This window comes from Phacochoerus africanus, chromosome 10 (assembly GCF_016906955.1).
Source record: "Phacochoerus africanus isolate WHEZ1 chromosome 10, ROS_Pafr_v1, whole genome shotgun sequence".
NCBI lineage: Eukaryota > Metazoa > Chordata > Mammalia > Artiodactyla > Suidae > Phacochoerus > Phacochoerus africanus.
In genome coordinates this window covers 101,404,036-101,423,156 of record NC_062553.1, presented here as the reverse complement: position 1 = coordinate 101,423,156, position 19,121 = coordinate 101,404,036, and the positions used below count along the sequence as shown (strand labels likewise).

The 19,121-nt window shown below is 39.1% G+C and overlaps 1 non-coding gene across 1 annotated transcript; it reads right to left on the bottom strand.

Annotated features, from left to right (window-relative positions):
- Nucleotides 1-9,751: 9,751 nt before the first annotated feature.
- On the bottom strand, nt 9,752-9,855 carry LOC125110472 (U6 spliceosomal RNA). The gene has a single exon (XR_007130645.1). It is a non-coding gene; the product is annotated as a U6 spliceosomal RNA (small nuclear RNA).
- Nucleotides 9,856-19,121: the final 9,266 nt, after the last annotated feature.

Below are 19,121 nucleotides of genomic sequence, written 5' to 3'. Positions count from 1 at the left end.
CAGCTAAGAACTAACACTTTTGATGTTAAATTAGCTGCGGGGGAGAAAGTTATTTTAAAAACTGGAGAAAATGTATAAAACTCCAGAAAGGTTCTGGGCTCAGGTTGCCTCACAGATGTCTGCTCAAGATCTGCCAACATTTCATGTTAAACTTAAAATATTATGATGTGTTTACAGCATCTTCCTCATTTTAATTGACTTCTTCAGTGGATCGCTTAAGGATCACTTAGGTATGAGTCAACAGGGACTGGAGATTTCAAAGAAAGGAAGTGACATGTTCAACACAATTATAGTAGAATTTGTTGCATTTAATAAGCATTTTAATCTACCTCTCAAACATGAAGTATTTTAATACACCTGCATGAAAAAAAAATCTATTAGTTTGAAGTATGAGTTTAACAGAATTCTCTCCATAACTTGATTTGAGATCAAGGTACAAATGCAATATGATGTCATAGGTCTGGAAGAAGACTAATGGTGTCAAGTCCTGGCTTTACCAACTGCTGATGGTAGGAATAGAGCCTATCTGAGAGGAATGAGATGTATATTGGCAATATTATCATTAAAGAAAGTTTAGGATGGGTACCTCTGCTGGCTTCAGAGTGGGCTGAGATTAGAGATATCCATGCCAGAGGCTCAGAAGTATAGGATAGTTTGCCTACTTGGGAAGATAAGGACTTTGGTGAATTTGTACTGTACCTTTCTAAAATATTATTAGAAAATAACTCTACAAATTGAACCTAAAATCCCTGCTTTATCCTCTTGCTGCTTTGTTATATACCAACCTGGCCAGTTGTCAGCTCCTCTGAGCATCTTCATGTATAAGGATGATCGAGGAGTTCCCTTGTGGCTCAGTGGGTCAGGAACCTGACTAGTGTCCATGAGCATGCGGGTTCAATCCCTGGCCTCGCTCATTGGGTTAATGATCTTGCATTGCTGCAAGATGTGGTGTAGGTCACAAATGTGGCTCAGATCTGGTGTTGCTGTGGCTGTGGCATAGGCCGGCAGCTCCAATTCGACCTTAGCCTGACAAGTTGCATGTGCCCCAGGTGGAGCCCCCTGCCCTTCCCCCAAAAAAGGATGATCCAGTCACTTGGGAGTCTCCTCTGTGACAAGTGAAACCTCAGCCTTCCCTTAGCTTCTTCTACTGCATCCAGTTTTCTCTCTAGTGCTATTTAGATACAACATGTTCTACGTAAACTTTAGCACAGAAAAAAGACTGAATAAGTCAAAAGCAGTTATAATCATCTCCCATTGATAGAAGATCATATTACAAATAAAAAGCAAAATTTGCCACTGTGCTACAGCTTTTGACAAGGCAGAGTGAATATCAGTTACGTCTTTAGTGAAGATGATAAGTACAATGAGGAGTTCCCTTTGTTGTGAAGCGGAAACAAATCCGACTAGCATCCATGAGGATGCATGTTTGATCCCTGGCCTTGCTCAGTGGGTGGGGGATCTGGCGTTGCTATGAGCTATGGTGTGGGTCGCAGACACATCTTGGATTCTGCAATGCTGTGGCTGTGGCGTAGGCTGGCAGCTGTAGCTCCAATTCGACTCCTAACCTGGGAACCTCTGTATGCCATGGATGCAGCCCTAAAAAGAAAAAAAAAAAAGTGCAATGATACTATATCAAAATACCAACTTTTCTGAGGACCCAATCTTGCTATCATTCTCTCCACAACTTGATTTGACATCAAGGTACAAATGCAATATGATGTCATGGATCTGGAAGAAGACTAATGAAAAGACTCAGAAAAAAAAAAAATTTGTTGTGTGTGTGTGTGTGTGTGTGCGCGCGCGCGCGCGCACACACACATACCCAAAATAAGACACATACTAAACTCAGAATTCTTCACACACTTGAGAAGATATTCTAAGTCACACTTCTTGCAGCTTTCATGGTTAAAATGGCTTTTGTGACTGTCCCTGAGCTGTGTGGGTGCCCATCCCGTTCAATCATAGTAGTTTTTACTAAGTTTCACAGTGAATAACAATGAGGAATTTCAAAGGAAAGAAGAAGCAGAGAGGGAAGGAAAGAAGAAGGAGAAAGAGAAAAAGGAGTGAGAGACAGAGAGACTCATTGCCAGTTGTTTCCATACGTGAAAAGGATGAGAAACCGTAGGTGGGGTTGGTCTCTCTGGGACATTCCTGCATAGAGTCCCCCACATACCAGCAGCCCACTTTGGGCACTTCTCCTTCCCTCTGGCTCCCTGCTAGCGGAGCTGGAGCTCAGCGCTAGGAAAGCCCCACAGAGGCAGGGCAGAAAAGGTGTGAGGCAGCCGGCATTTCCATTTCCCCTGTTGGGCTCTGTTTTTCCACCATACAGTTTGACCTGATTCAGAATGAAAAGGTGAAAACCTGCAAAGGGAGATGGCACCAGCCCCCTTCCCCACTGTAACCAGATCACACAACAGCCAAGCTTTGACACCAAGAAGTCCAGGAAACCAAGGCCCGGCCAATCAAGACAGGCTCATTTCAACCCCTGGTCGGGTTTTGCTCCATGAATGTTCAACTTTCCCAAAGGGAAGTTTGGAGAGGCTATTGGGCAAACTTCCTGGCAGCAGCAGACCCTGGATTCTGTAGTACACAGTCACAGCCTGCCTTCACAGACCCTGCCTCCCTTTGCCCTGCCTCCCCTGTCTCATGAGCCACTGCCAGTAACTCAGCAGGCCTCGTTTGCCTTTTACTCGTCAGCACCCAAATCCATTGGCTTGTGATGGATTAGCAGCCTATCTCATAAATAAGGAGCTGGTTAGCCCTGTGGCTGCAAAAACAAAATGAACCATGGTTAGAGATATTTATCTCCCCCTTCTCTTGGTATATATGATGCCATCATTTAAACCACCTAAATATAGAAGAATCTCTCCAATTCGTAAAACCCTGAAGAGAAAAGCTGAGTTTGAATCTTTCCTGAATTATGCCAGTTAACCATAAACTTTGCAGTCTTACCTCAGGGCCCAGTATATTCACTGACTTTCTTTTTTACATCAAGAGAAAAATACGTTTAAACTTCAAGTAAACTTTCATTAATAATGCCAAGGCTTAATGAAAATATAGATGTAATCTAAAAGTCTAGAATTGGAAGTTCCCATTGTGGCTCAGTGGTAATGAGCCTGACTAGTGTCCGTGAGGATGTGGGTTCCATCTCTGGCTTCACTCAGTGGGTTAAGGATCTGGCGTTGCTGTGAGCTGTGGTATAGGTCGCAAACATGGCAAAGATCCATATTTTTTTTTTGTCTTTTGTTGTTGTTGTTGTTGTTGTTGTTGCTATTTCTTGGGCCGCTCCCGCGGCATATGGCGGTTCCCAGGCTAGGGGTTGAATCGGAGCTGTAGCCTCCAGCCTACGCCAGAGCCACAGCAACGCGGGATCCGAGCCGCGTCTGCAACCTACACCACAGCTGCATAACGGCAACGCTGGATCGTTAACCCACTGAGCAAGGGCAGGGACCGAACACGAAACCTCATGGTTCCTAGTCAGATTCGTTAACCACTGCGCCACGACGGGAACTCCGGCAAAGATCCATATTGCTGTGGCTGTGATGTAGGCTGGCAGCCACAGCTCTGATTAGACTTCTAGCTCAGGGACCGCCATATGCCACAGGTGCAGCCCTAAAAAGGAAAAAATTTTTTTAATTTTTTAAAAAAGTCTAGAATCACTTAATATATTTACTGATTGTGTTTTTAAAGATTAAAAGATATAATTATAAGCAGAAAGTAATGTTATTAGAATTAATGTTGCTTTCTGCAATTGTCTGAAATTACTACTCAGGGGTGATAGGAATCTTTTATTTTAAAGTATTAAAGTTTGTGGGGTGAATGGGAAGGGTAGACACTTCTCCCTCACTCCTGATATTCCTTTCCATTTTCAGAGGGGCCCATTCCCATGGTTCTGCTGGCCTTTCTCTGCCACTTTACTGTCCCAGGAGAGGAAGTGGCCTTTGGGGAAGACAGTTTGCAAAGGTGGACACAGTTACTCTTCCCTCCCCAGTGTAATGTCCTTTGTAATGTGACATAGCCACTTCTGCCACTAAGAGGTGGAATTAACTTCCCCACCCCTTCCATCTGGGTTGGCCTTATGGTTTCCTTTCACCAACAGAATGCAGTGCAAGTGATGGGTTGTGGCTTCTGAACTTCTCCACTTCCAGTGGCCTTTCAGCTTCTGCACTAGGCCTCTTGAATGCCACTGTGTAAAGAAACCCAGACTAGACTTCTTAACAATGAGAGAACGCCTGAGAGAAAGGCCCAACCAACAGCCAAAACCAACCACCAGCTGTGTAAGAGGGCTCATCTCCTGATGACTGCGTGACCCAGACAAAAGCAGCACATAGTCCTCCTTCTGGGTCCAGTGCAAATTGATGACCCACAGTATTTTTTGAGATATAATTTATGTAAAACTTTGTGTAAGTTTAAGGTATACAATGTGTTGGTTTGATTCATTTATATATTGCAGTGTGATTAGAATCATAGCTTAAGCTAATGATTAAGCTATATGTCACATAATATTTCTTTTTTTTGTGGTGGGAACATTTAAGATCGAGTCTCTTAGCAATAAAGTATATAATACAATACATTTGATTATAATGGCTGTGCTCTGCATTAGCTCTCCAGGACTTTGGAGAGCTAATTCATCTTCTAGTTGCAAGTTTGTACGCTTTAACATCTCCCCAGTTTACCCAACCTCCCAGCCCTTAGTTACCACCATTCTGTGCTGTTTCTACAAATTCTGCCTTTTTAGATTCGAATATAGATGATATCATACAATATTTGTCTTTCTCTGTCTGGCTTATTTCACTAAGTATAATGACTTCAAGTCTATCCATATTGTGGCCAGTGGCAGGATTTCCTTCTTCCTTGTGGCTGAATAATATTCAGAGACAGTGTGTGTGTGTGTGTGTGTGTGTGTGTGTGTGTGTGTGTGTGTGTACCACAACTTCTTAAACCATTCTTCATGGACAGTCACTTACACTGTTTCCATATCTTGGCTATTGTGAGTAAACATGGGAGTGCAGATATTTTTTCAATATCCTGTTTTCATTTCCTTTGAATACATATCCAGAAGTGATTGATGGATCTTATGTTCATTGTATTTAGAATTTTTTGAGGAAGCTCCACACTGTTTTTCATAGAGGCTGAACCAATTTACATTCCTATCAACAGTGCACAAGGGCTCACTTTTCTCCACATTCTCACCAACAATTGTTATCTCTTGTCTTCTTTTTTTAAAAGTTTTGTTGAAATATAGTTGAGTTACAATGTTGTGATCATTTCTACTCTACAACAAAGTGATCCAGTTATACATGTACATATATCCATTCTCTTTCAAATTCTTGTCCTACATAGATTGTCACAGAATAGTGGGTAGAGTTCTCTGTGCTATACAACAGGTCCCCTGTTGACCAATCATTCCATATACCTCAGTGAACATATGCCAATCCCAAACCTCCAGTCCATCCCTCCTCCTACCACCTGTCCCCTTATTGGTTTGGCTATTCAGGGTCTGTTGTGGTTCTAAACAACCAAAAGTTTGTTTTCAAAGCCTGTGGGTCTGTTTCTCTTCTGCAAATAAGTTTATTTGTATTTACATGTAGAATCTCCTGTCTTCTTGAAGATTGCCGTTCTGATGGGTATGAGCTGATATCTTATTGTGGTTTTGATTTGCGTTTCTCTGATGATTAGTGATGTTGAGCATCTTTTCACATACATGTTGCCTATTTGAATATCTCTTTGGTCAAATGTCTGCTCAATTCCTCAGCTCATTTTTGATCAGTTTGTTGTTTTTATTAAGGTATATGAGTCTTTTATATATTTTTTATATTAACCCCTTATTCAGTATATGGATTGCAGATATTTTCTCCCAGTCCATATTTTGCCTTTTCATTTTCTTTCTTTTTTTTTTTTGGTCTTTTTTTGCTATTTCTTGGGCCGCTCCCGCAGCATATGGCGGTTCCCAGGCTAGGGGTTGAATCGGAGCTGTAGCCTCCAGCCTACGCCAGAGCCACAGCAACGCGGGATCCGAGCCACATCTGCAACCTACACCACAGCTCACGGCAACGCCGGATCATTAACCCACTGAGCAAGGGCAGGGACCGAACCCGCAACCTTATGGTTCCTAGTCGGATTCGTTAACCACTGCGCCACAACGGGAACTCCCTGCCTTTTCATTTTGTTGATTGTTTCTTTTAATGCACAAACTTTAGTTTGACATGCTCCCACTTGTTGATTTTTGCTTTTGTTGCTGGAGTTTGGGGTGTCATATCATATCCAAAAAATCATTGCCAAGACCAATGTCAAAGAGCTTCTTCTCTATTTTTTCTTGTAGGAGTTTTACAGTATCAGGTCTTATATTTAATTTTTTAATCCATTTCAAGTTAATTTTTGTGAGTGATGTAAGATATGGGCCCAAGTTCATTTTTCTTCTTGTGATTATCCAATTTTCCCAACACCATGTATTGAAGAGAATATCCTTTCCCCTTTCTCAGGATTGCTTTAGCTATTCAGGGTCTATTGTAGTTCTATACGAATTTTAGGATTGTTTTTGCTATTACTGTGGAAAATGTATTGGATTTTTGGAGTTCCCATTATGGCTCAGTGGATTAAGGACCCAAAGTAATTTCTGTGAGAATGCAGGTTCATCCCTGACCATACTCAGTGGATGAAAGATCCGGTGTTGCTGCAAGCTGTGGTGTAGGTTGCAGATGCAGCTTAGATCCAGTGTGGCTGTGACTGTGGCTGTGGTTAGGCCTCAGCTATAACTCAGATTCAACCCCTAGCCTAGGAACTTCCATATGCCACAGGTGTGGACTTAAAAAAAAAGAAAAAAGAAAAAAAATAGAAAAATATATTGGATTTTTGGTAGAGATTATGCTGAATCTATACTCTAGATGATTTTGGATAGTCTGGACATTTTAACAATGTTGATTATTATCCATGAACATAAGATATCTTTCCATGTATGTTTTTTTCAGTTGCTTTCATTAAGGTCTTGTAGTTTTCATTGTACAAGTTTCCTTGGTTAAACTTATTCCAAAGTATTTTATTGTTTTTGATACTATTGTAAATGGAAGAGTTTAACTTTTTTTCGGAGAGTTCATTGTTAGTGTTTAGAAACAACTGATTTCTGTATGTTGATTTTATATCCTGAAACTTTACTGAATTCATTTATTAGTTTCTGCAGTTTTTTGGTTGAGTCTTTAAGATTTTCCACATCAGACCATATCATTTGGAAAAAATGACAATTTTACTTGTTCCTTTCTGAACTGGATGCCTTTATTTTATTTTATTTTATTTTATTTTATTTTATTTTATTTTATTGTGTTTTTCTATGGCCACACCCACAGCACATGGAGATTCCCAGGCTAGGGGTCCAAACGCAGCTGTAGCCACCGGCCTATGCCAGAGCCACAGCAACTTGGGATCCGAGCTGCGTCTGTGACCTACACCACAGCTCATGGCAATGCCAGATCCTTAACCCACTGAGCAAGGCCAGGGATCAAACTGAAACCTCATGGTTCCTAGTCAGATTCATTAACCGCTGAGCCATGACAGGGACTCCAAGGATGCCTTCTATTTTTATGCCTTGCCTAATTACTCCAGTCAGGATTTCCAGTACTATTTTGAATGGGAGTCATGAGAGTAGGCACCCTTATCTTCTGTCTGATCTTAGAGGAAAAGTTTTCAATCTTTCGCCTTTGAGTATGACGTTAGCTGTGGTTTTGTCATAGATAACCTTCATCATGTTGAGGTATATTCCTTCTATACCCAATTTGCCAATGGTTTTTCTCATGAAAGGGCGTTGTATTTTGTCAAGTGCTTTTTCTGCATCTATCAAGATGATGATTTTTATCTTTCATTTTATTAATGTGGTGTACAACTTTTTTTTTTTTGGCTTTTTAGGGCTGCACTTGTAGCATATGGAGGTTCCCAGGCTAGGGGTCGAATCGGAGCTACAGCTGCCAGCCTATGCCACAGCCATAGCAATGCAGGATCAGAGCTGCATCTGTGACTTACACCACAGCTCACGGCAATGCCAGATCCTTAACCCACTGAGCAAGGGATCGAAACTCTGACCTCATGGTTCCTAGTCAGATTCATTTCTGCTGTGCCACAACAGGAACTCCAGCATTTATTGATTTGCATTATGTTGAGCCATTCTTACATCCCAGGGATAAATCTTATTTGGGCATAGCGTATGATACTTTTAATGTGTTGTTGGATTCAATTCGCTAATATTTTTTCAGAATTTTTGCATTTATCAGAGATATAGTTTTCCTTTCTTGTCCTTAATTGGCTTTGTTATCAGGGTAATACTGGCTTCGCGAAGCAAAGAAGCTTAAAACAGTTCCCTCCCCTTTAGTTTTTTGGAAGAGTTTGAGAAGGATTGGTGTTAATTCTTCCTTCAGTGTTTTGTAGAATTCACCAGTAAAGACATCTGCCTTGGGTTTTTCTGTGTTGGAAGGTTCTTATTTACTGATTCAATCTCACTCATTATTGATATGTTAAAATTTTCTATTTCTTCCAGATTCAGCCTTGGTATGTTATGCACTTCTACGATTTTATCCATTTTTTCTAGTTTAGCCAATCATTGGTCTTTAATAGTTATGGTAGTCTCTTATGGTACCATGTATTTCTCTGATATCATTTATAATGTCTCTTCTTTCATCTCTGATTTTGAATCTTTTCTTTTTTTTCTTAGTCTAGCTAAAAGCTTGTCAATTTTATCTTTTTGAAAAACCAGATCTTAGTTCCATTGATCTTTTGTATTGTTTTTCTGGTCTATATTTCATTTATTTTTACTCTGATCCTTGTCATTTCCTTTCTTTTGCTAACTTTGGTCTTAGTTTATTCTTTCTTTAATTCTTTGAGATTTTTCTATTTTCTTAATACACGTGTTTATTGCTGTAACCTTGCCTCTCAGAATTGCTTTCGCAACATCCCATAGGTTTTGGTGTGCTGTTTCTATTTTCATTGTTTTGAGGTTTGGGGTTTTTTTGTTTGTTTTGTTTTGTTTTTGTCTTTTTAGGGCTGCAGCTGCAGCATATGGAGGTTCCCAGGCTAAGGGCTGTAGCTGCTGGCCTATACCACAGCCACAGCAACGCCAGATACAAGCCGATGTCTGCAACTTACACCACAGCTCACAGCAATGCCAGATCCTCAACCCATTGAGCAAGACCAGGGATTGAACCGGCATCCTCATGGACGCTAGTCAGATTCATTTCCTCTGAGCCATGAAGGGAACTCCTGTTTTGAGATTTTTTTTTTAATTTCCCTTTTTGTTTCTCCTCAAACTACTCATTGTTTAGGAGTGTGTTGTTTAGTTTCCACAAGCTTGTAAATTTTCCACCTTTCCTCTTTTTGTTGATTTCAAGTTATATCATTGTGGTATAAAAAGATTTCAATCTTTTAAAATTCACTAAGACTCCCTTTGTGGCCTATAACATAATCTACCCTGGAGAATGTTCTGTGTGCACTTCAGAAGAATATGTGTTCTGCTGCTGATGGATGGAATGCTCTGTAAATGTTTGTTAGGTCCATTTAGTGTAGGATTCAAATCCAACATTTCCTTTTTGATTTTCTGTCTGGATGAGCTATCCATTGTTGAAAGTGAGGTATTGAAGTCCCTTAGTATTATTGTATAACTGTCTATTTCTCTTTTTAGATCTATTACTATTTGCTGAATATATTTAGGTGCTCTGATGTTGAGTGTATATGTATTTACACCTGTTATATCTTCTTGAAGAATTAACCCCTTAGAAATATGGAGCACTTCTTGAATTTGCATGTCTTCTTTGCTCCAGGGACATGTTAATCTTCTCTGTATTATTCCAATTTTAGTGTATGTGATGCTGAAACAACAAGGACTAATGGTACTGTGAACATTTAAAATTGTTGTTGCTTTATGTTACTAAGTCTCTTTTTAAATTTATTTTTAAGATTAGAGTATAGTTGATTTACAATATTGTGTTAGCTTCAGGAATACAAGTAAGTTATTTTTTATACACACACACACACATACACACACACACTTTTTCAGATTATTTTCCATTATAGATTATTACAAGATATTGAATCTGGTTCCCTGTGTTATACAGTAAATCCCTGTTGCTTATCTGTTAACAGATAATCCCAAACTCCTAATTTATCCTTCCACCCTCACCCTTTAGTAACCATAACTTCGTATTTTATGTCCATGAGTCTATTTCTGCTTTGTATATAGATTCATTTGTATTATTTTTTAGATTCCACATATAAGTGGTATATAGTATTGCCTTTCTCTGTCTGATTTACTTCACTTAGTATGATAATCTCTAGGTCCATCCATGTTGCTGCAAATGGCAATATTTCATTCTTTCTATGGCTGAGTAATTTTCCATTGTTTATATACACCGCATCTTCTTAAACCAGTTGTCTGTTGATGGGCACTTGGGTTGTTTCCATGTCTTGGCTACTTTGAATAGTGCTGCTGTGAACATTGGAATGCACGAATCTTTTTAAATTAGTTTTTGGGTGGTTTTTAAACAATAATAGATAATTGATAAATACTTAACCTGATTAAAGAGTCTAGAAAGTGACATTGAGGGTGCACAGCCCAACACCTTCCTCTCATTGTTCTTTTGGGAGGGAGCAGCCCATTGAGAATCCATGTTGTCTTTCTGTCATCTGGGCCATAAATCCTACAGAATTGAAATGCACTGATATATATTTTTCCAAAATGTGAAGCGGCCAGGGGTCAAAGTCAGTATTTGGCTGAAATCAAGTTAAAAACCAAATATTGCCACAAGAGAAAGAACTAGGAATCAGTAATAAACCTGTAAAATAATTTTAAAATGTAGAATTTTTATAATAATTTTAGTAATCACAGTTTAAAAGTTGATCAAGAAATTAAAATGATTTAAATATTTTTTCTAACAATGTATTCAGTTTCCCTTCTCTTCACATTCTGTATTATGTCAAAATTGAATGTAGTTTATCCAGATTTTGAATTTTTCTTCCTTCTTATATTTTACGGTGGCAAAAAGGATAATTTAATTCATCCTGATAAGCTGCGAAAATTTCTCAAGCAGGACTTTTTATTGAAAACACATGGGATCTTTGTATGGGATTTGGCTTGACACTTTTCTGTTGCACATTTTACTGTGAATTTAGTTTTCCTGACTATCAGAAAGATATTTTGTGCTAACAGCTCCTTTTGTTTCCATGTGGTATTAAGTATACATATTTTTTTAATTTAAAGGTGATTTTTCTGAGTATTTTTTGCTCTGTTTGCCTGCCCCAGTTTTATCTGGACCTTCTCTTTCCTTCACCTCTTTTGTTCTTTTCCAATCAATTTTAATTCAGCTCCGACCATTTTGCCTGAGTGTAGAGCCCTATGAAAGGTAGGAAGGGCATGCTGCTAAGCCCATCAGCCCCACTTACTGAAGGCCATTTGCCTCACCTGCTAAGCAAGAGGCAAACCCCTCTCCTGCTTGCTGCTGCCCTCAGTGGCCCACCTCCTCCTGAGTATCTGGCCATTTTGGTGCCTCCTATTGACAGGCTGTTGGTCATCCTGTGGCTTCTGTCTGCTTTCTCCTGAACACTTGCTGATTACATGAGGATCTTGTGGCTCTTGCTGGTTTGCAGTTTGGGGTTCACAGAATTCCTCATCACCTAGTTGTGTTGTAAATATTGTCCACTGATTTTTAAAATTTCACTGTCTTTCTTTCTATTGGGATTTAGGAAGAACCCAAAGCTCGCCATTCCCACCGCTGTCATCTTCCCAGAATTTGATAATAAGGGTTTTAATACAAGTTCTGTCTTGACTACTTGAACATTATTTGAAAGGGATTGCCCAGATACCTATTCAGATCAATGATAAATCCAAATGACATCCCTCGTTCACATCTGTTGTTTGCATTACTGTCACTGTTACCCTGATTGGCTATGATGATTACAATCACTCTCAAGTTTTAGGATGTGAGAAATGCTGTGAAAGTAGACATATGTCTGGGTCTTTTGGCAAAAATAGCAGGGCCAAGGTCACACACGGGTACATTTTTATTACATCAGTGACATGTGTTCTGGCTGCCCTGCCACTGTAAATCAGATTCTGGATGGAAGCCTACCTGCATAGAGACAGAAACCATGTCTCCAGCCCAACCCTTACCAATTCAAAAAATATACATATATATTCTTTTTTAAAAAAATTTGTTTTGTTTTTTATGGTTGCACCTGTGGCACATGGAGATTCCCAGGCCAGGGACTGAATCCTAGCCTCAGCTGCAATGTATGCTGCAGCTGTGGCCATACCAGATCCTTTAACCCACTACTCTGGACTGGGGTTGAATCTGCACCTCTGCTGGGACCCAAGCTGCTACAGTCAGATTCTTAACCCACTGTGCTACACTGGGAACTCCTTTTTGTCTTTTTCTTTTTAAGTTTTACTTCCAAATGCCAACCAACTCCTTATATCAGTTTTTATTTCCTCAGAACTTAGATGGGGAGAATTTTTCTCTTTATTGATTGAAAAATAAACTAAGAGTAGAATATTTGAGAACATCTTAAACACATGAAGCTCGAGACATCTGGCAGGGCCAGGGAGGGCAACTTTATGTGTTGGTGACTCTTACTATGTGTTATGCATTGAATTGTGTCCTCTCAAATTAGGTATGTTAAAATCCACCCCTCTGAGCCTCAGAGTGGAATCTTATTTGGAAATAGGGTGCTTGCAGATGTAATTAGTTAAGAAGTCATACTAGAATGGGATGGGGACCTATTTCAGTGTGACTGGTGTTCTTACCAGAATATGGCCTCAAAGACAGAGAGAGAACACCATGTGACGATGAAGGCAGAGATTGGAATTATGTAGCTTCAGTGTCAAAGATTTCCCACAAACCACCAGAAGCTAAGAAGAGGCAAGAAAGGATTCCTTTACAGGTTTCAGAGGGAGTGCAGGCCTGCTGACACCTTGATTTCAGACTTTTAGCCTTCAGAACTATTAGACAATAAATTTCTGTTGTTTCCAGCCACCCAGGCAATGAATACTCTAAGTATAAAGCTTTGGGAGGTTCTTATCTTTGAGTTCTACAGCCTGTATTGAGCAATGGAGCTGGGTTTTGCACTCACAAAAAGATATAGTACAAAGAATCTCGCTGAATCTACAGTGAACACAGAACACAACACTCAAGAATTTGAAAGTAATGTCAATTAACATCTCTCCGCAGGAAACCCTTTACTTCCATTGAATCTTTTCTTGAGCCACACCAAGAAAAAGCACCATTTAGGTAATTCAATATCAAATTAGAACAGTCTGTTACTTGCAGCAGAGAATACACTAAGTAATGTGATATAAATGAGTTGAAGGACAATGTTGTGGAAATCGAAACTTTAAAAATCTCCTGCAAACCAAGAAATTTTTTCCACAAAAGTAGGGGAGAAAGAAAACAGTTTTATTGTTGAATAAGCATTAAACCAAACAGTGATGTGCGTCACAGGCAATCCACTGAGAGATTGCCAAAACAGAAACAAACCTCACTCTTTTACATAGTGAGGCAGGTAAAACCCATTTCATACATGTTCTCAAGATAAGCAGTAATGGGTCCCCAAGAGGACTGGATGGCACCATTTATCACACATAATCTAAATGCATTTGGTAACTGGGGTGACCCTCTGCATTAGCTAATTGGCTTTATCCAGAGGAAAAACAAATTTCTCATTATCTTTATCAAAAGAGGTCCTTTTGTAATTTGGAGCAAGGTGCCCACTCAAGTTAGGCTTCTACTTTCCCACAGAACCTGAGAGATAAGTGTTCTGTCTTATGATTACATTTTTAAAAGATGCCTTCCCAGTGCTTGAGGAAACATTTTGCTTTCAAATGAATTACTGCAATCACTAGATGAAAATGAAATAACATTGATTATCCCTTTCATGCCTCTGGTTCCTGTTAGAATGCCTTGGTAAATCAGTTTGCCAGTCCTGGTTCTCTGGTTCTTCCAGTGAATTGCCTTGGATGTTGATTCTTAGCAGTTAAGAAAATACTGTGAAAAGTAGTTAAGTTACATCAACATTTCCACACCTTTATTTTGTGAAGTGCTCCATGAAATGAAAGTTTCATGGTTGTGGTAGAGACTGTTCCAGGTCCCCTCCTCTTCTTCCATGAAATAGAATTTTTAAGCAGGCATGTGGCTGCAGGGAGTAAAGACTAGCTTTTCAGTCCTCTTTTTCAGGTGGATGTGGTCATAGAATTAAGTTCTGATCAGCAGAATGTAATCTAAAGTCACTTTTCAACCTCTAGAAAGTGTCCTTAAAGGAAAAGGGGTTTCTCTTCTCTTTCCCATTTCCTCCCTCCTGCCAGATGGAATATGCAAGTATAGGTTGGAGCTGGAGCAGCCATGTGGGACCATGAGGTTGTCTTAACAATGAAAGCCTGAGTCATGACACCTTAAAGAGCCAAAGCACCTCTGTACTATCTATCTCTGAAATTTTACTTAAGAAAGAAACTTTTATCTAGTTTAAGACATTAAGACACTGATATTTTATATTTTTTTCTATCATTAAGATTAGTTGAACTTAATCTTAATTGGTACCATAGTCAAACATACCTGGAAAATTCTGCATATGTTACCTCCTGCACTGCTAGGAAATATTGGCATATAAAGACTTTTAAGAGACCGCCAGTAAAATAATATTTTGAATTGTGTTTAATCCTCCACTCCCCAGTGTTTTCTTTTTTTATTAATACACTGCAAGGAGATTTGATTTCCATCTTATTATTACACAATAAAGGATCCTGCCGTAAATCTAGTAGACTTTCATAACAATACAACTTTGCTAGCTTTACTGCCATTTGAACAACTAAGATCTCAATATCCCTGAGCTGTACTATGATGAATATTTAATGCCATACTTTGTTCAGAGAGGTCTTTCAGATCCGCATTATGCCCCTTGAACCCTAAGAGTAAAAACAGGTGGTTGGTAATGCTCCCGTAGCCTGAGTTAAGTCATTGCTTAAGTGATTAAGTAACTGATAGACATTTTCAGGCATTATGTACTGAATTCTTCTAACTCTGGTATCAAAAGCTTATACTGGGTTTATATTCATTCACTTCTATTACAAGTAGACTCACTGTCTAGGGTCTGTTCTTGGGTCAAGTTTGGTTCACTCAAGGGGAGTCACTGGAGGGCTTTATCATGAGCTACAGCTATAAGCCAACCTTATAATATTGTTTAAGAGGTACTCAAATTACAGTGTTAAGACTTAACCTCATTTCTTTAGTAAACATAGCTTTATATGTAGCTTTAGCCAGACCCACAAAGTGGAATTTTAACATCTGGTGTTACTGAGAAGAGTGTCTTCAATAATTCTACAAACTCTTCAATATTACTGTTAAACTAATGTGAAAGCTCCTTGAGGGCTATGACTTATTTTTCTTTTCAGCCCCTTCAGTGACAAACAGGAGACACATAGGGATTCACTTATTGTTAAGTGGGATGTAGTGAAAGTGTCTGGGTTACCTTAATGAGCACAAAGGCGGTTTTGCAGAAGCTGTTTCGATACTTTGCTTCAACAGTGCCTCCTTTTCTTGGCTTCTTGTGAAATGGTTAAGGTATTTTTTTAACACTGTTTCCCAGTATTTGAATTAGTCTTGATGCTCATATGCAGACATGAGAGACAGGAGTGTTTTGAATTATGCTTCTGTAATCTATTTAATTTTTCTGTAATCTAATTAATTTTGTTACTGGTGTTTTTAGATCCACTAAATCTAGAGGTGCGTTCAAAGTGTTCTACTAAGTCTATTGGGGCCCAAGCCCCAGAACAGCCCTGAGCCCTGACACAGTTTGCCTCCCTGCATTCTTCTGTAAGGATAACATTATTTTCTGCCATAGAAAAGTTTGCTTGGCTTCTGCAGCCTGGGTGAATTGGGGGTATCTTCTCTCCTAGAAATAGCATTTTATGTTTAAGTTCTGAATTACCAAAAAAAAAAAAAAAACAGATAAAATCTCAAAGAATAACAGTTTTTATTCATTAATTGTAAAAATGAGCTCATTCCCATTAGAGAAGGATCCTGACTTTAATTTTTCCCTACAGAGGGCTGCTTAGGGGCACACTGCAGCTATCATTAGAAAAATCATTGAAAATAAGGCCTTTTCGGGCTTGGAAAACCATATGAAAACACCCTCTGATAGTTTCTGGAAGTGAAATAGATGACAATCTTGCCCAAACTATCCTGACGTTTGAAGCCGTATACCATTAGACCTAGGGTATAGTTGTCTATGTATGGGTTACTCCCCATGAAAATTTGAACTAGAGTGGATTTGATGGGCTTTCTTTTCTTGCCTCATTTAATTCATGTTTTCCCTCCCTTTTTATAGTCTCAAACTTTTTCTTTGACTCTGGAACAGTCATTTTCAACCTGAGCATGCATGAATCTCATTTTCAAAGAATTGATTCGGTAGAACTGGGCTGGGTTCAAGAAACAACATGTATAATAAGACCCGGATCAATCCATCAATCAAACTATCATCTATCATCTATCTATCTATGTATCTATATATCTATTTATCTGTCCATCTATCCTTCCTCCCTTCCTTCCATCCTTCCTTCCCTCCCTTTCTCTCTCTCCTTTTCTTTCTTTCTTTCTTTCTTGCTTGCTTGCTTGCTTGCTTGCCTTCCTTCCTGCCTTCTTTCTTTCTTTTCCTATAACTGGCAGTGGGACCTGCTTTGGACTGTTGCTGCTGCTATCTTTCTACTTTGCCCACAATCATCTCGGGACAGAAAAAGGAAGTTCCCCTCCTTCCCCTTCATATCTGGACCTCGATAAAGTAAAACCCTAGAATCCATTTGGCCAAGTCTGCCCCTTGATATGCTAAATTGGGAGCTAAGATGAGAGCTGTGATTTTATTTAATACATTCGCTAATGAGGGAACCAGTAAGATAATACAGCCAGTTCAAAAGCACGCACATATTGGTCATTAGGAATGCCGAAAGGAATTTGCAAACATGTAGAAGACTAATCATTATCCACATGGCCATAATCAATTGTGTTTCTTGTGAAGATATTAATTTGATTTCCTATATACAAGAATTATTTGAATTACTGTATGTTTTCTAAGACTTACTGGGTTATAAAATAGTTCAAAGACTGGTCTCAGACCCCTGCGGGACTAGATGACTTGGAAAGATGTACTAGACAGGACACCCAGCAATTTTTTTTCCTGTTTAAGTATCTTTCAAATTTTTCCTGACACAAAGACCTAAATTTCCTTACCAGTAAAATGAGATTGGACTGGTGATTTCTGAGACCCTTCAATTCCAGCATCCTGTTATTCTGATTCCTTGACCATTGTCTATGTGTGGAAATAAAACTCATGGAATTTTTTGGTTGGTATGTCAGCACTACTGCAGTCATGTGTATTCGTCAAAATCAGCTGTAGTTATGAGTGCGTCTTTGTGCAGTCTCTGTCTAAAAATAGAGTCAAATACAAATTCTGCCTCTCTCCCAAATACTTTTAAGGTGTGTGTGTGTGTGCGCGCGTGTGTGTGTATGTGTGTGTGTGCGTGCACACTTGTAAATGAAAGCAGAACCTGAGCATAGGTATTCTAGGTATATTTTTTCACTGTCTTTACCAAATGCTGCTGAGAGAATACCCCAGTAACTTGCTCCGTGTGATAAGTCAAGACAATAGTGTACAGATTTTGCAGAGATTTGAGAAACAAGGAATCAAGTTTTCTTGTATTCTTATAGACATTCCTGTAGGGCAAATTTAGCAGATCATTTTAGGATTGTTTGTGATGGTGGAGGTGGTCATAGTACTGTTGTGGGTCAAAAATTGGTGGAGCTGGGGCGTCCAGTGTTAGGCGGCGGAGAATAGGAAGATGCCAAAGTGTGATTTGTAAGATGTACTTCATTTCTCCTGTATTAGACTAAGCTCTAAACTTTAAAGCAATGGAGAAAAGGGGCAGAGCCTCTTTAGCTTTGGACTTTAACAAATGTTTATTGAATGAGTAATTGAACTACCTTTCCTTTCTCTAAACATAGAGCCCAGGTATCCTAAAAAGCTCTCCACCTATTGAGCTTTTTAAAAATCTACCCTATTTGAAGGAATGAAAGTATGAGTAATGATTATGTGCAGTTGATATTTTTGGAGAATAAATATTCTGCTTTGTAGATTTTATCAGGTAAAACCCCATTCAGTTTAGAAATCATCATCAAAACTTCTTTTTTATTTAAATTTGTTTATTCTCATTTGAATGGTCTCATTTGAACTCAAATGATATTCTTGATGGTAAAACATAAAAACAATCACATTTCTTTGTTTCAGTCTTTCTTTTCTTTCATCCTAGTCATTTCTGTAGAAACAGAGACTGAAATGACTTGTAGCGTTATGGAGGGTTTCTGGTAAGAATACACCTACACAAATGTGCTGCAGGAAGTAGAAGTCCATGCCTGATACCCTCGTAACTTATGACGTGATGAGTCATATAAGAACTTAGGACTGCTGCTACTGAATGTTGAAAATTGACGTCCGAAATATATTTTTCTGCACCAATAACATAACATGGATTCAAGAGGCAAAAATATCAAAGGCCTAATTTTTATACACACACTCACACACATACATTTGTATTTGTATACACGTGGATAGAGCTGGTTGCAAGTAAGGTGAAGGAAGTGGACACGGACGATGAGATGATGAGAAAAGATAACTCATATTTTTTAACTCCTTTTATGTGTGAGCCAAATGACATTCATTCATTAATTTTATCATCACAGCAACCCTGAGAAGTAGTTTCTAGTAACATCACTTTACAAATGAAGAAAATGAGACTCAATCATAAGCAGCAGAGCCCAGTTTTGAAACAAGTTTTGCCTGATTCCAAAGCTAATAGGACATATAGTAAGACTCTCTTTTCTGTTGTCTCTGAATTGCAGTGGGGGTCTCAGACTAAAGCCAAAAATCAGTAAAAATGTCCACATTTTAAAATCAGAAAGCTGCCAGCACCTGGAGCCATCCACTTCCTGCTGGAGCTTCAAGTAGCAGAATTGCTCCCACCACCCATCCTATACTCCCCCCACCTCTGTTTCCCCCCACCACACACTCCAAGTACTGAGAGGAAAGAGATGTCATTTTCCTTGCCCCAAAGT